Below are 15,448 nucleotides of genomic sequence, written 5' to 3' on the forward strand. Positions count from 1 at the left end.
ATCTATAAAATTGAAAAAGTATGATGCTCCACCCAATGAAACTATGGGTATTTACCCACATAAATCATCATGAATCAAATTAAGACATTTTGATTTTCTACTCCCACTATCTCTCTTATGCGACATTTTTATTTGCTTTTCAAAGAGGCAAGTTGTCCCCTTGCTTATGCAAGCCCTATGATTTCATACATGAAAACCATGTACCTAGATCTCTTCTCAAGCATCCCAAGCCAACCTATTTTGCTTCAATCCTAGCCTCTAATGCTACCCAAATAACTACCCAAAATTTAGATGAGGAAGATAATTCAAATGACACAAAGTTTTCATTCCAATGACTAACATATGCTCTAGATAGTGATGCCATAAGGAAATGGATTATTGTTCAATGAAAAATATACCATGATATTTAACATCAAAAACATAAAAAGGATACAAAGTAACAAATTCTAGCCCTTTGGCCACAACAAGAGATCTCTTGCAAATCTTCCACACATGATCACTAAAGATCAATCTATAACCACAATCATTAAGATATCCTGCATTGATCAAGATTTATGTCAAGTTTGAAACATATTGTACATTTTGCAAGATGAAAAATCCAACGATGATGCGTGCATAGTTATTAGCAAGGCAAACTCGTCCTCTCTTTCCAACATCATAAGTAGAAAAGCACTCTCTATGTGGAGTGAAATGAAATGATGCTCCGAAATCCAGCAGCCAATTTTGAGACATGAAATTATACATGGCAACCCAAAATGTAACCAAAATGAAGACCACAAAAAATGCCTAAAATATCCTAAATAATGTGTCCAACCTTTATGTGCACACACTCACACATGAGCTGACTTATCCACTAACAAGTTAAAGAGATTTTGTATTGCCTACAAAGGTATAATCTCAAAATTCAAGATAAAAAATGCACATGGGGAGCCACAACGTTGAAATTATTGGGCTAAATTATCTTAAAATGAAGGGGATCATACTAGATCTAATAAAGATTTTAGCAATAAATCATTATGTAGTAACAAAAACTATTAAATATTTGCAAAGGTTTTTGGTCATGATGGGGCAACCTTCCTTAAATTTACTCCAAATGCATCGCCAATAACATTTCCATTGATGAGAAGGTTATTGAAAAAGGGATAAAAATATCAATGGATAACAATATATTAGGGAATTTAGGATTTCTCATATAGTTTGGGAATTTCAAATATAGTTAATATTTGGCCACATGATCAAATCTTGTCCCCTTACTTGAAAGTGAGGTCTATCCTAATTACTATATAGGTTGTCTTTCCAAGTCCCACTTTGAAGCACGGGTTAAGATTTAGTCACATGGCTAAATATTTACCCCTTATTTAAAAGTGGGACATGGGAGATTTCCAAATTCTCTAATATGGGGTTGGATGGAAGAATGTCAACAAGCATTTGAACACATTAAGGAACTTATAGCATAATAATCTCTTTTACAATATCTAGATTTTAATAAACCCTTTTTATTAAAAATTGATGCATTTGATCGAGGATTAGGAGCTATTCGATTACACAAAAAAGAAGATGGCCGGCATTCCATTTGATACATTAGCCAATACTTAACAAAGACAGAGAAAATTTACACAACAATTGAGAAGGATTTATTAGCCATTATATGGGTATATGCAAAAATTACAACCCAATTTGCATGGTCCCAAAGGCACTGTTGAAACAGATCATAATTCATTGACAACATTACTTCACAAGTAGCATCCACCTAGCAGATTATTGTGATGGATATTAGCATTATAACAGTATGATTTCAAAATAAAGCATCGTAAAGGCTCAACAAATACAATAGGATACATTAAGCAAGAGCATATAAGAGATAAGCAATGCCCAAGTGGAAACCAGAGCTCAACATGAACTTCCAACAACACCTAACTAGATTGCAATGGCACAAATGACAAATCCAACTATTGTACAAATCATTGTTAGATAATGGAAAATAATTTATCTAAGAAGTCATGCAGATCATAAGCAAGGCAATAATGGGCATATAACAGGTGTTTGCATCTTCATACTATCCGTAAATAAACAAACTGACTAAAAGATTGAATCAAGCCATCAAGAACATGATCCCCATATATGTGGATCCACAACAGGAGCAATTGGGCATATACTTACTAATATATTTTGCATGCCTATACGAGCACGGTACAAGCATCCACAATAGCAAGCTCCAACTCTATAGGAAGAGGAAGAACATCAACATTAAAGCCAAGAAGAAACCAAGATGATCACAATATGAAAGACAACTTAAGACAGAAAGAAGACCATAGAATGAATGATGGCTCAAAAAAATGAGAGTAGATAGAGAAAGCTTACAATGAGAACATCATTCACAACCCTCAGTCACTTAACTCGACAGCTTCACAATGATGATCGGCATCAATAAATATGAGATAATAACAACTACAATAAACAAAAAAGTAAGTCCAAATCAGTCAAGTTGCAACAAAGGGAACCCAAGACAAAATGTTGGCAAAAAACATACTTGCAACAAGAGAAAATGGCGACCATAGGTTCAAAAGTAACAAGCACAAAACAAAGAGCCACAAGAAAGTGCATGCAAACTTTAGCAAAGTTGATCTTGAAAAATGTGGCCATTCATCAACCAACACACCCTCAACACTACTCCCATGTGGGATCTCTAGGACTCCAGGTAGTTGGGATCGATGGCTACAAATGCATGTGATCATGGGAGCCCATCGTGAGACTGCTACTTTATGACAAAGTAAACCCATCCCAATTTAGTAAACCTAACCTGACATGTAAATTCAACTGATTGGGCAAAGTGTGGGCTATTGGCTTTTTATGTCCACATATTGCGTGGGCCCCAATAAAGGTGTCAAGTGACAGTTTACATTTCATGGGGTCCAAATCCATATTAAATGGTGACCATAGGTTCAAAAGTAACAAGCACAAAACAAAGAGCCACAAGAAAGTGCATGCAAACTTTAGCAAAGTTGATCTTGAAAAATGTGGCCTTTCATCAACCAACACACCCTCAACACTACTCCCATGTGGGATCTCTAAGACTCCAGGTAGTTGGGATCGATGGCTACAAATGCATGTGATCATGGGAGCCCATCGTGAGACTGCTACTTTATGACAAAGTAAACCCATCCCAATTTAGTAAACCTAACCTGACATGTAAATTCAACTGATTGGGCAATGTGTGGGCTATTGGCTTTTTATGTCCACATATTGCGTGGGCCCCAATAAAGGTGTCAAGTGGCAGTTTACATTTCATGGGGTCCAAATCCATATTAAATGGTGACCATAGGTTCAAAAGTAACAAGCACAAAACAAAGAGCCACAAGAAAGTGCATGCAAAATTTAGCAAAGTTGATCTTGAAAAATGTGGCCATTCATCAACCAACACACCCTCAACACTACTGCCATGTGGGATCTCTAAGACTCGAGGGAGTTGGGATCGATGGCTACAAATGCATGCGATCATGGGAGCCCATCCTGACCGCTACTTTATGACAAAGTAAACCCATCCCGATTTAGTAAACCTAACTTGACATGTAAATTCAACCAATTGGGAAATGTGTGGGCTATTGGCTTTTTATGTCCACATATTGCATGGGCCCCAATAAAGGTGTCAAGTGGCGGTTTACATTTCGTGGGGTCCAAATCCATATTAAATGTATCGGTGTGGACTCCCAAGAATCATATGTTGTGGATAGCATTAGAGCAAAAGTGAACCCAGCTAAATGAATTAAACGTTGCCAATGAATGTAAACTCGATCACCCATGATTCAAAAGTCACCCAAAATTGTTTTTGCCAAAAATATTCTTAGTATTGCATGCAAAAAATCTTTGCACATAAGTCGTGTTGGGTGAACGTCTCCATTGAAGATCCAATATCCTTATTTGAGTCACGCCCAATCTATTAGGGTACGAGTGTGTTTCTCTCTTTCTCTTTATGTCATATTTTCAACAAATGCAATGTGCTATTGTCATTGTATTTTGGGGAGATATGCTTGTATAGTCAATGGGTATGGAGTATGGAGAGCAATCTCAAGATTGAGGATCGCGGCACAAATGAAGAATTGTCAAATGGATCATCAAGTCATGAGCTTGAGATGCATAATACTTTGCTGATGAGAATGATATATCATCACAAGAATGTGGTGGCATTGCACCAACCCCACTTAGTTTTACATCTTCAAAGTACTTCTCTTTCGATAGGGAGAGCTATAGCTTGATGCTAAGTGTTTTGAATTGGGAGAAAGCCATCATATTCAAGGTACTCAAAAAACACAACAAAAAGGAGTTGCTTGACTTGAAGAAGTGGAGAAGGATTAAAGAAAGTCTTTGCATTGTCAAAATTGATGCTTGGACAAGTGTTGGCCTTGAAATCGAAACCGTCATTGCCTATTACATGTTTGGAGGATTGGGAGAGCATTGTGCTTGCAAACTAGATAAACAGGATTACAAGTTCACATGATGGTTTCAATGTGACAATCAACTCTATCAAATCCAAGTGGGATACTGATATGAGGAAGCATGGCATTCCTATTTTTTATGTGAAAGAGCTCATCAATTCTTCTGCTTGCAAGGTCTCTACAAAGCCACATGCCTCTAATGATTCCTCTCTAATTCTTACCAATGGGGTGAAAAGAAGAACACCCATCTTGGAGCTTGTGTCAAATAGATCTCTTGTGGAGTGCAAGCTTGAATAGAGAATGATCAAATACAAAGTTAGATCGGCCATGCTTCATTCACATTAGGAAAAAAATGAACTCACAAATGGGCCTTTTAGTCCCCCCCCTCTCTCCTCCTTAAAACAAGGAAAAGAGGAGAGAAGAATAGTAAAATAATCCTCCTCTCTCTCCACTTTTGCAATCTCGTTTTGCCTTTTTTATATATCTACAAAGATATACTCAGATTCCTTCTCTCTCATCATTCAAGAAGTCTTTTTCAACCAAATTTTATATTCAAAAAGGAGTTAGTTACGGGATTGTGGTGCTTCGTTTTCAATGCAAAATGATTAGTAGATACGAGGTAATTGATTTTTTAATCGAGAACAAGGAAAATGAAATTTCTTCTCAGTGTTTATGCAACCTTCATTAACAGAGTGAATTACTTACACCATCCTTTTCCTTGGCACCTTTGTGTACCTCTCTGTGCATCTCCACTCTACCTCTTGTGACAACCAAGTAGGCTCCCCGTTTCTATTAATAGTAAAATGAACAAATGAGTTCTCAGTTGTGGATACACAATCTATTTGTGACATGGCCGGCATTAGCACAATGACTTACTCAAAGATATTCAAAGGTGTGAAGGCTGGGTTTGGTCGTGTGCTGAAGAGAAATAGAATCGTGCCTCTTCCTCAACCTTCAAAGTTAATAGAGGCCCGATGGAAACTTAATACAAAGGTTTTGGAGTTGATAGGGCATCCCATGCATGTTCAATGTGTGGAAACACTAAAGGTTGGAACCAAAAATGCATATGAGGTGAAGTCACCGAACTCAACAATTACTATTTAGATTTGAACAAGGTGCAATCGGCAATGATAATGTACTACAATATGTCTGTTGAGGAATGTAATGGTGAATTGCATTTTGTTATAAAATTAGATGAAATTAAGGTCATCAAAGGAGTAAAGCTTGAAAGAGTTAGTGTAACTCTGATGAATAGAGCTTTACAATTTGACAAGAACAACCCAGGGAACTTTAGTGTTCAATCTGAGTGCCATGTATGGTGGCTCGCTGCATTTGAAGTTCCTAAGGAAACATTTGAGGTGTTGTAGCTATTCTTTATGCACACAAGCATTCCAAGCATCATTGATTGTCAGGAACATGGTGAGATGCTCTCAGTTGAAGGGCATCTTGCAAGAGACTTGAAAACTTTAAAATGCATGTGTGGAATCTCCAATGGTGCAAATACAAAGAATCCATGCCTATATTTCTTGACAGAGAGGCTTGATAGAGAGGGTGGAAGGAAAGGATGGAAAGAAGAACTGGCGAAACGTGACAAGTGCTGCATCAACGCGCAATAGGGAAGATCCCACTTGGAAGCCCATCTTCAACATTCCCTTGGATCATATTCACATTTGTTCATTGCATGCTTTTGCCAGAATCATGGAGAAACTTGTATATGAATACATTTGATTTGCTTATAGGATACAACCAGAAAAAGAAGCCATTGCAACGTGTAGGAATGTGGAGCGAGTGCTATCATAAATTGGGCTACACAAGCATCAAGTGACGATTGAAAAAGATGAGAAGAAATTAAGAAAATCTAGTAACTTGCCAAAAAAGCCTTGCTTTGGAGGAGCAAAGGCTAGGAAGTTTCTCTCAGTATCCATCAATGAGGAAGGGAATGTCTTGGTTCATAAGCTGCAGGACTACGATGGGTGGAAAAAGTTGCATTTTGTAGTTCCTGATTGAAGTAATGGAGGAAAAACAAGATTGGCCAAAGCTAAGGTTTGGATAAGTCTTAACAAATTGGCTCCCTTACTTCGCAAGATGGTGTTTAACAATGAAGATAAGCAAGAATTTATCAATGCTGTGCATAGCTTCTACGAAAACATAGTGGAAGCATGGGGCAAAAGCTCTATCACACATTACATGGTGCGTACTAAGTTAATATTTTAAAATTGTATGAATTGTATAAACTATTGAGCATAGTTTTACTCATGTGTGATATGTGTCTTTGTAGCATATCCTTGAGGCACATGGGCCATACTTTGCAGAAAAGGGAAGCATTGGAATTTGGTCCACACAATGGATGGAAAATTCACATTGGATAGCACATGGTGCATACTAAAGAAAAATTGATCATGGTGGAGGGGTGAATGGTAGCAATCCAATGATCCAATTTCTATCTTGGTGTTATAGGATTATAGTAGCGGATGAAGCTAAACTCTCGCAAAAGAGAGCAAATGAATGTGATGATGAATCGGCTGTAGACATGATGGAATCATGTTGTGTCACTAAAAGAGTGCATTATGAAGCCTCAAGTGCCAAAGAAAACCATGCCAAGTGGCTAGAAACAAGGCTTGGCAAGGCAGCAAATGGGTTCGAAAAGAGCTAAGATAGTAAGATGAACAATGTGAGTCAGTGTGAATGCAATTCATAGTTTAAGAGAGAAAGAGAGAGTGTACATCTATGTGAATGAGTCTCACGGTTTAGGGTTATATAAAAGAGGATTTCACTTTCTATCTTATTCATTGAGTTTTCACATCTCTTGTATAGGAAATATGGCTAGATCTAAGGTAGTTGCAAATAAGCTTCCGCTCAAAGCCCCATATCGTGTTCAGCCTCTTGGAGCATCTACTAGCTCAAATGCATCCCCTTCTCAACCTAATCTACCTTCCTCAAGTCGCCCTCACAAGGGTCCTCCTCAGCATCCCCACAAGAAACGCAAGTGGAAGCCAGGTACAGTGGCCTTTAGAGAAATTAGAAGGTATCAACGCTCTTTTGATCTCATCATTCCGAAGGCGAGCTTCTCGAGACTTGTTCACGAGATTGTGCAAGACCTCTACCCCACAGAAAGCAGGAGGTGGTTTTTGGCACAAGGTCAGGATAGACTTAGTTGCTTCACAAAACAATATCTTCATGCTCTACAGTATGTTACAGAGGCCTTTTTAGTTGACTTGATGACTGATGCTTAACGTTGTGCAATACATGCGAAGTGCATCACTGTAACTCCCAAGGACTTCCAACTTATAAGAAATCTTCAAGTAGTGAAGAATGCATTCGTTCCAATGGAATTACCACAGTTTGCAATGTTATCTTTTTTTGCATAGTGTTATCCTCGTGCATTGGGCATATGACTATATCCCAGTGCAAAACTATTGTATGCACCCTTAAAATATGAATTAAAATTTTACACTTGTCCTTCGCTCTCAACTTTGATTGTGCATCTTCGCTGTATTTTCAATTCTTACTTATAGTTTTTGTTAGCACTGTCAATTTCAATAGGAATAACATGCAAAAATTTACCATTTCTTATTGTAGACTTTACTCCTAATGCCTTTGTATAGTCTATGTGGTGCGAAGTTTCTAAGGCCCAGTAGTCACGATGTTGATTTCTCAATTATCAATCCATCCATAATTTTGGTGAGGGATAATTTTTAAAATACTAAACTGTATCGGAATGCTCCAGACACCAGACTTCGGACCAAGGGTCTGCATGCACTTTGTTTTCAAAAAAAAAAGGGCTCTTGGCCACCTAACGAGTGCGCGTGTGAAGTTTCGTCACATTCCGATAAAAGGTTATGGCTTTACGATCACACGATGGATAGTGCATATGAACCTGCATTAACTTGGTTTTGGGGTTTAAATGGATTAAAAGTTCATTCTTCTTCTCATTTTCACATCTTGATTTCTTTGCTTCCTCCATTTTCACATCCCCAACCTATGTCTCTTCTCCTTCTTGCCCTCCTTGAGCTTGCATGGCATGCAACAAGCAAGCATATCGCCGTTTTGGCCCCAAGAAGACATCATGCCAAGGCCCGCCACCTGAAGCACAAGGTGGAGTCTCCTCTAGTGCAACAACAAGTGCTCCCTATAGAGCACAAGGACCACCATAGAAGAAGAGGAGATGGAAACCGAGCACTATCGCCCTTCGAGAGATAAGAAGAATCTAATGCGAATATACGAGCTTCTCATCCCGAAAAGTTCTTTTCATAAGGTTGTTCAAGAAGTTATGCAAGACTTGGAGCTGAAAGGGATGGGAAGATTTTGGGCACGAGTGCAGGATGGCCCACCAAGGTGGACTGCTGCAGCTATGGAGGCCCTACAAATAGTTGCAGAGGGGTTTCTCATCGACTTGTTCGATGATACACAGCTTGTGGCCATCCATGCAAAGCGTGGCACAATCATAGATAAAGACATGAACTTTATCATTCGGCTTCAACACAACAACGGGACTCCGCCATAGTTTACTAGATTAATGATGCAAGGTTTACAATGAGTGTTATAGTGCCATAACATCTTGGAAGGCCAAAAAAATTTGTATACTCTGCCACATTGGAGTATTTATTTATATATACATAATATCTCATGCGATGTGTATTGAATTCAAATAATTGAGTAAAGTTGTTTTGTTTTGTTTCTTGAAACGCATGACTCTTAATTTTTGTTTAGCGTATGAGCGCATCAAAAGTAGTAATACGTATGGATACAAGTTACCTTATTGCTTATGCACAATCGCAAGTGCAATACTACGCGTTGAATTATGTTAATATATGCATATGTGTCATTCATGTACCACACATTATCGTCACACTTACACAATCGCAAGTACAGTACTACGCGTTGAATTATGTTAACGTATGCAAATGTGTCATTCACGTACCACACATTATCGTCACACTTATACGAATCACACATTTATTTAATAAATATTTATTTGTAGGGACAAAGTAAAGTATCTTCTATTCATCAAGAAAAATACATGTGATGGCTATTAGTGATGGTAGATACAAAAAGCCGATAGCCAACAAGAACTCTCAATTGTTCCTTGGCTTTTTCATCAGTTGAGAGGAAGGGCTAGCTTCCAATGAAAATATGAGTTCCTTCTTTGCTTCAAAAATAATGCGCTCTCCCTTCAACTCTTTCTCTAGGAGAAGCGGATCTGACACTTTAGCGTTGCCTAATGTAGCAAGCACACACATTGCTCCACCATGCGTTTGGTCAAACAAGTAAAGAAGCTTTGACCGCTTAATTAGCACCACCTTCTCCAAGCTAGATGTCACATGTATCACTCAAAAAGGTCCAACTTGGTCAAAGCTTGAATTTTCATGATTATTTCTTGCCCTCCTGGTGAGCACTTCTTATGGAAGACCACCAAATCTGCAACAAGGTTACCAATATACTCCTTCATAGCTGAATCCTTGTGTTGATCCGCATGTCGAGCTCCTCCTTGCCTTGATGCAAGCTCATCTAATATAGTATGTCCTGAATGACAAAGTCAAATCAAACAATGTATTTAGCGACTAACCTAAAGTTATCAGAAAGCGATAAAACTTGGTAGTAGGGTGCGTCGGGTCCTGCGGAGTCCACCGATGCCTGCAGCTACCCTGTCCGAAGTCTGGCATCTGGGGCCACTTTCTGGCCAGAAAGTGGACTTCGGACAGGGCAACTGCTGCAGGCATCATTTTCCCCCCAGGGCACTGCTCATTATTGCTTCACATGTTGCTACTAATAGATGTCATTCTCATTTTTATGAGGAGGCATTGTTCTTATGTCCCCTCAACTTGAGCTCCCGCCCCTATTTTATTACCTGACAACCTACTTAACGGGTCTATGAGAGTATTTAGGCCCTTGTTGCCATTATAACCATGTCACATCTGGTCATAAACATAGGGATGTGTCCCTAGACATCCATCTTGTACACAATCAATATAATAAAATTTAAATTTTTAATTCATCTAAAATTATGTTACACCCCGTGCCCAAGGTTTACATTTTTTGTTTCACAATTCTCTTATTTTTTTATCCTTCCATATAAACATACCATTGTTTCATTGGAACTAGATTTTGACATCACAATCCTATTTATCCCTTTGAACTGGAGATTTTACTTTTTATAGTCATGTGATTTAAGTTATAGTTCATTAGTTATTAATTTTTGCATGATTTTATGCAAATAGAAAGTGTTTTCCATGTGAACATGCATTTTTATAGTAGAACTATGTTTTGACCTTACAACTCTAACCATCCCCTTAGAATAGATATTTCTTTTTCTAGCCTATCATTCTAGTGTCCAAATGGTTTATATTAATTTTTGAATGTTCTCGGGTATTTTTATTTCCTGTTCTCACCAATTCTATAAAGGAAAGCCATAGAAATGCTAAGTTGTAAGTTATATAATCTAGGGTCTCCTTGATATTTTGATCTTTTTGTTGCAAGTACTCTAAATATTTTGATATTTTTTTATAATAACTCTAAATTTTATTGCCTTTTTGGTACATAGCCGTAAAAAGATTGATTGAAGTGCTAGAGAAAAGGCCTCCCATACCTTCTGACTTACTTGCAACAATGCAATATGGACAAGTTGCAATAAGTTCTTGATTAATATGGTTGGAACATACTAAGAAAATTTATTTTATAAACTACCATAAAAAAGTTTCATAGTTTTACTTTATATTGTTGATTGCAATGTTCTCATCAGGATGATAGTTACTCTTGTGATTGGAGAGTAATTGTAAATGCCAGAAGATTGGTTCAGTTTATTTATCTCAATGATGATTAACTTATAAAGGTAATGTAAAACATACTAAACTTTAAGATAGAGGTTTATTGCAAAATAGTCCATTTATGATAATAATATAGTCCATTGTAAAAAATAACAATTAACTAAAAATATTTTCTTACAAATGCACAACAGTTTACAAGACATTGCTATACAAGTGAGCACGTTTAGTATATAAGAGCAAAGTTCATGAAGTACATAATGGTCAATTGTATACAACCAACAAGAATGGACAATAGTGGGGGCTTCGACATTGAAGGAGAGGATATGCATGTAACTACAACAGGTAAAGCTATGCCTTCAACACCCAAGGCAACCAAAGCATCAAAGAAAGGCAAAAGGACTCTTAGAAAGGATGACATCGCTTCTCCTTAGAAAATTTCTTTTAAAAAAGTAGCTTTGCCTCATTGATTGTAAGCCCTTGTGTATAAGTCATGGAGATGGCTACTAAAAATTTATACATGTATTTTATATTGAAAGAGATCTTTTTTCAATATCCTTGCATTGTATATTCTTCCCTCTCCTCATTGATATTTGAAAAAAAAATGTTACAAATGTTTATTAATTAGGAAGTGAAATTAGATATACATCTAAGTTTATATAATATGATATAAAGACTTACTCGTTTATTATTAAGTTGAAACACAAATGAGTATGGTAGTTCAATATCTTCATTCTGTAAATCCACCCTCACTTGATGTAGCATACATGATTATCTAACCTTTAGGATTGCAATAATGTCCTCATTGAACCAAACATCAAGATCCACCGTAGGATCTTTGCTAAAATTATCAAGATTTTGGTCTAAAGCAACAAGACTACCACTAACATAATGCCATCTACTATAATAAAAGCTAAGGATGAAATTTTGAGTAGCAATCATATATTTACAAGCTATAAAGTCTTGACGTATCTTACATATAATTTTTCCTTCTGTCCTAATGTCCCATCTCTCATCAAAAAATTGTATAACATGATCATATGTTAGTCTCTTCAATGAAAGCATGGCCTTTGATTTTATTATCTCAGCATTAGAAAAGAAGTCAACAAATATATTAATAGGCATGAACAAAGCAACTTTGCTTAGCCTACTTGAGATACTAGGTTTTAATGCTCTCTATATCTCAGAAAATATTTTACATCTATAGCCCTCACTAATAGCTGGACTTGGCAAAGGCCACTCAAAGCTTGAAAAATCGAGCAAAGGAAGGGGGGATATTGAACCCCATTGGTTACGTTGCATGGGTACAATATAAGAATGGTCATAGAAGAATATTCCATTCTCTGCAAGCTCTGTCTTCTTTCTACCTTTGTACATCTCTTCTCCAATCAAGCCATGCATCACATCAACAATAGAGTCAACCGGTTGTCATTCCTCAAGATTAGAGGGATAAACATTTGCAAGACAAATGAATAAATGTTATAATGAAAAACCTTAAACCAAGTTCAAGAAAAGAAATACTTTAAGAATCAAATCCTTACAATTTGGTTTATGCATTGGAAGATTTGAAGTTCCAAGTTCCAATTATAGCTCTCTATGCATAAACACATCTTGCACTAGAACCTCTTTTATGCTATTATTATTTACTCCATGCTTGAAATCTCTGATTCTACCCTTCCAAGTAGAGATGAATAAGCTCTCATATCTTTGCATTTTCCCACATTTTGCCTGTTGCATATGGTGATCCAACTACCTTTGCTAATGATCATAGGAATCCATCTTCCATCTTTTTGAAATGAGTTAAACACTGATATGGATGTGATTTGGAATTTTGGACGCCTTGTTGAAGGTCGAATTTTTTAATCCATATGAGTAAGAGAGAGAGAGAGAGAGAGAGAGAGAGAGAGAGAGAGAGAGAGAGAGAGAGATGACTAAACTACCACAAGAAAGAAGGGAAAAACACGAGAGGGATAAAAGAAAGGAGGGAAAAAAATAAGTACCAAGCTCTTTATTAATTTGAATTTAGATTAAATATATCATTATCATTAATCAAGACATATCATTAAATAAAAGTGGTAGGAACTGTATATCATTAATGCAAAGAATATCATAATCACGAATATAAGAGGCTCAAAATAGATATTTATAATACAATGTCATATTATATATATATATATATATATATAGTAAAATTATTTTTGGTATTTTTTAAAATAGAACTTCTGTTACATGGAGGCTCTGGTCCTATTGGTCTAGAGCACTCTCTCTCTCTATCTTCTAAAAGACATTTTCGAGACCTCAAAACTTCCCTACTGATGCAAAAGAAAATGCCAACGCTGTCATATCAAATACGAAATGAAGGTATCTTCTCTTCTTTTAGACTATAGCTTCATGATCTAAGAGTGCTTTGAAAGCCAATGGTATCACTACTTGTAGATAAACTTTCCAAGAATAATTGGACAACAATGTACTTGGAGGATCTTTGTTTACAAAACAAAACAAGGTATTCTTCATTATCATTTCCATATTTGTGTATAATACATATCACTACATTGATGTGATAAACCGTTTTTGGTTCCTGTTGGTATTGTATTGTCAATCTTATAATCCACACACAAAAGAGGACAAGGATAGACTACTTGTACTAGTTATCAAGGATGAGTGGATATTAGAAATGAGCAAGAGGTTCTCCAAGAATAATGCCAGGGCCATTGATAGTAAATTTTAAGACTAAGGTTTTAGTCTTCCTCTTTATGTAGCTATTTTACCAAACTAGTATGGAATGGATATCCGAATTTGGTTTATGTTGTGCACAACAATTCCAACTAGGAGATTATGGAATTACAAATCACAATGAAGTTGGCGATCTCTAGAATGTCAAGATTGTGGGAGAGAAGGAAGGAGTCTCACTTGTAGCTTTCTTGCTTGCACAATGGGGGAATACACACAAGGGTGGAGGCTGAAAAATAGTTTTCCTCTTCTTAGTTGTGTAAGCCAAAAAGAACTCAAATACATAGAAATAGAAGAACCCTATATATGGGTCTCAAACCAAACTCAACTAACTACGGTGGCATACTAACTGAGCCACGAACTAGAGTAGATAAGGATAGCTGTCATCTAGCTATTATTCATGGGCGGTGTACCAACCACATCTGCAAACTGACAAGTCGGTGACATAAATGCACAACGGTCACCCTGGCATATCACGAGTGGAGCTCGATATCTCAACACTCCCCCTCGAGCTCAATCCCAATTCCTGCACACCAAGCAGGTCTCTGAACCTGCACAGCTTCTTTGCGCCCAATGCCTTCGTAAAAATGTCAGCTACCTGATCCTCTGTGCTGACATAAACTAGATCAATAAGACCTAGTAAAGCCCTCTCCCGCACATAGTGATAATGCACCTCAATGTGCTTTGTTTTAGCATGATAGATTGGGTTATTTGCCAAGTGTATACTACTCATGTTGTCACAATAAATGACAACTGGCCCATCTGTAGGCTGATGCATATCATAAAGTAGCTTATGCAACCAAGCTACCTCACATGCAGCCATTGCTGCACCCCTGTACTCAGCCTCTGTGCTCGACAAGGCAACTGTAGGTTGTTTCTTGCTACTCCAAGTGACTGCAGCACTCCCAAAAGAGAACACATATCCACTGGTAGATCATCTATCAGAAATACTACCAGCCCAATCAGCATCAGTGTATCCATGCAACTGTATCTGAACCCTAGTCTCATAAAATGGTCCATATTGCAATGTGGACTTCACATACCTGAGTATGTGTCTAGCCGCATCTAAATGCGGTTTCCTTGGAGCCTGCATAAACTAACTTACCAATCCAACAGTCAAATCTGGCCCGATAATAGTCATATAAATCAAACTTCTTACTATGCGTCTATACATAGTAGGGTCTTCCAAAAGCTCACCTGCATCTGCGCTCAGCTTCACATTCTGCTCCAAAGGAACTGAAATAGGCTTACAGCCTGTCATCCCATATTTGGACAGCATGTCCAATCCATACTGCCTCTGCAAGAGCCGTATCCCACTTGGTGATCTAATCACCTCAATGCCCAAGAAATAACACAGCTCTCCCAAATCCTTCATCTCAAACTTCTGCTTCAATAGCATTTTCACATGAAGGATATCTTCATCACTGTCACCTGTCATAATCAAATCATCAACATGAATGACAAGTAGCATTATACCTTTCTCTGTTTTTCTCACATAAAGTGAGAAATCTGCCTTGGAAATAT

This window comes from Lygodium microphyllum, chromosome 4, assembly GCF_053477565.2.
Source record: "Lygodium microphyllum isolate KBCC chromosome 4, Lygodium_microphyllum_v1.1.10, whole genome shotgun sequence".
NCBI lineage: Eukaryota > Viridiplantae > Streptophyta > Polypodiopsida > Schizaeales > Lygodiaceae > Lygodium > Lygodium microphyllum.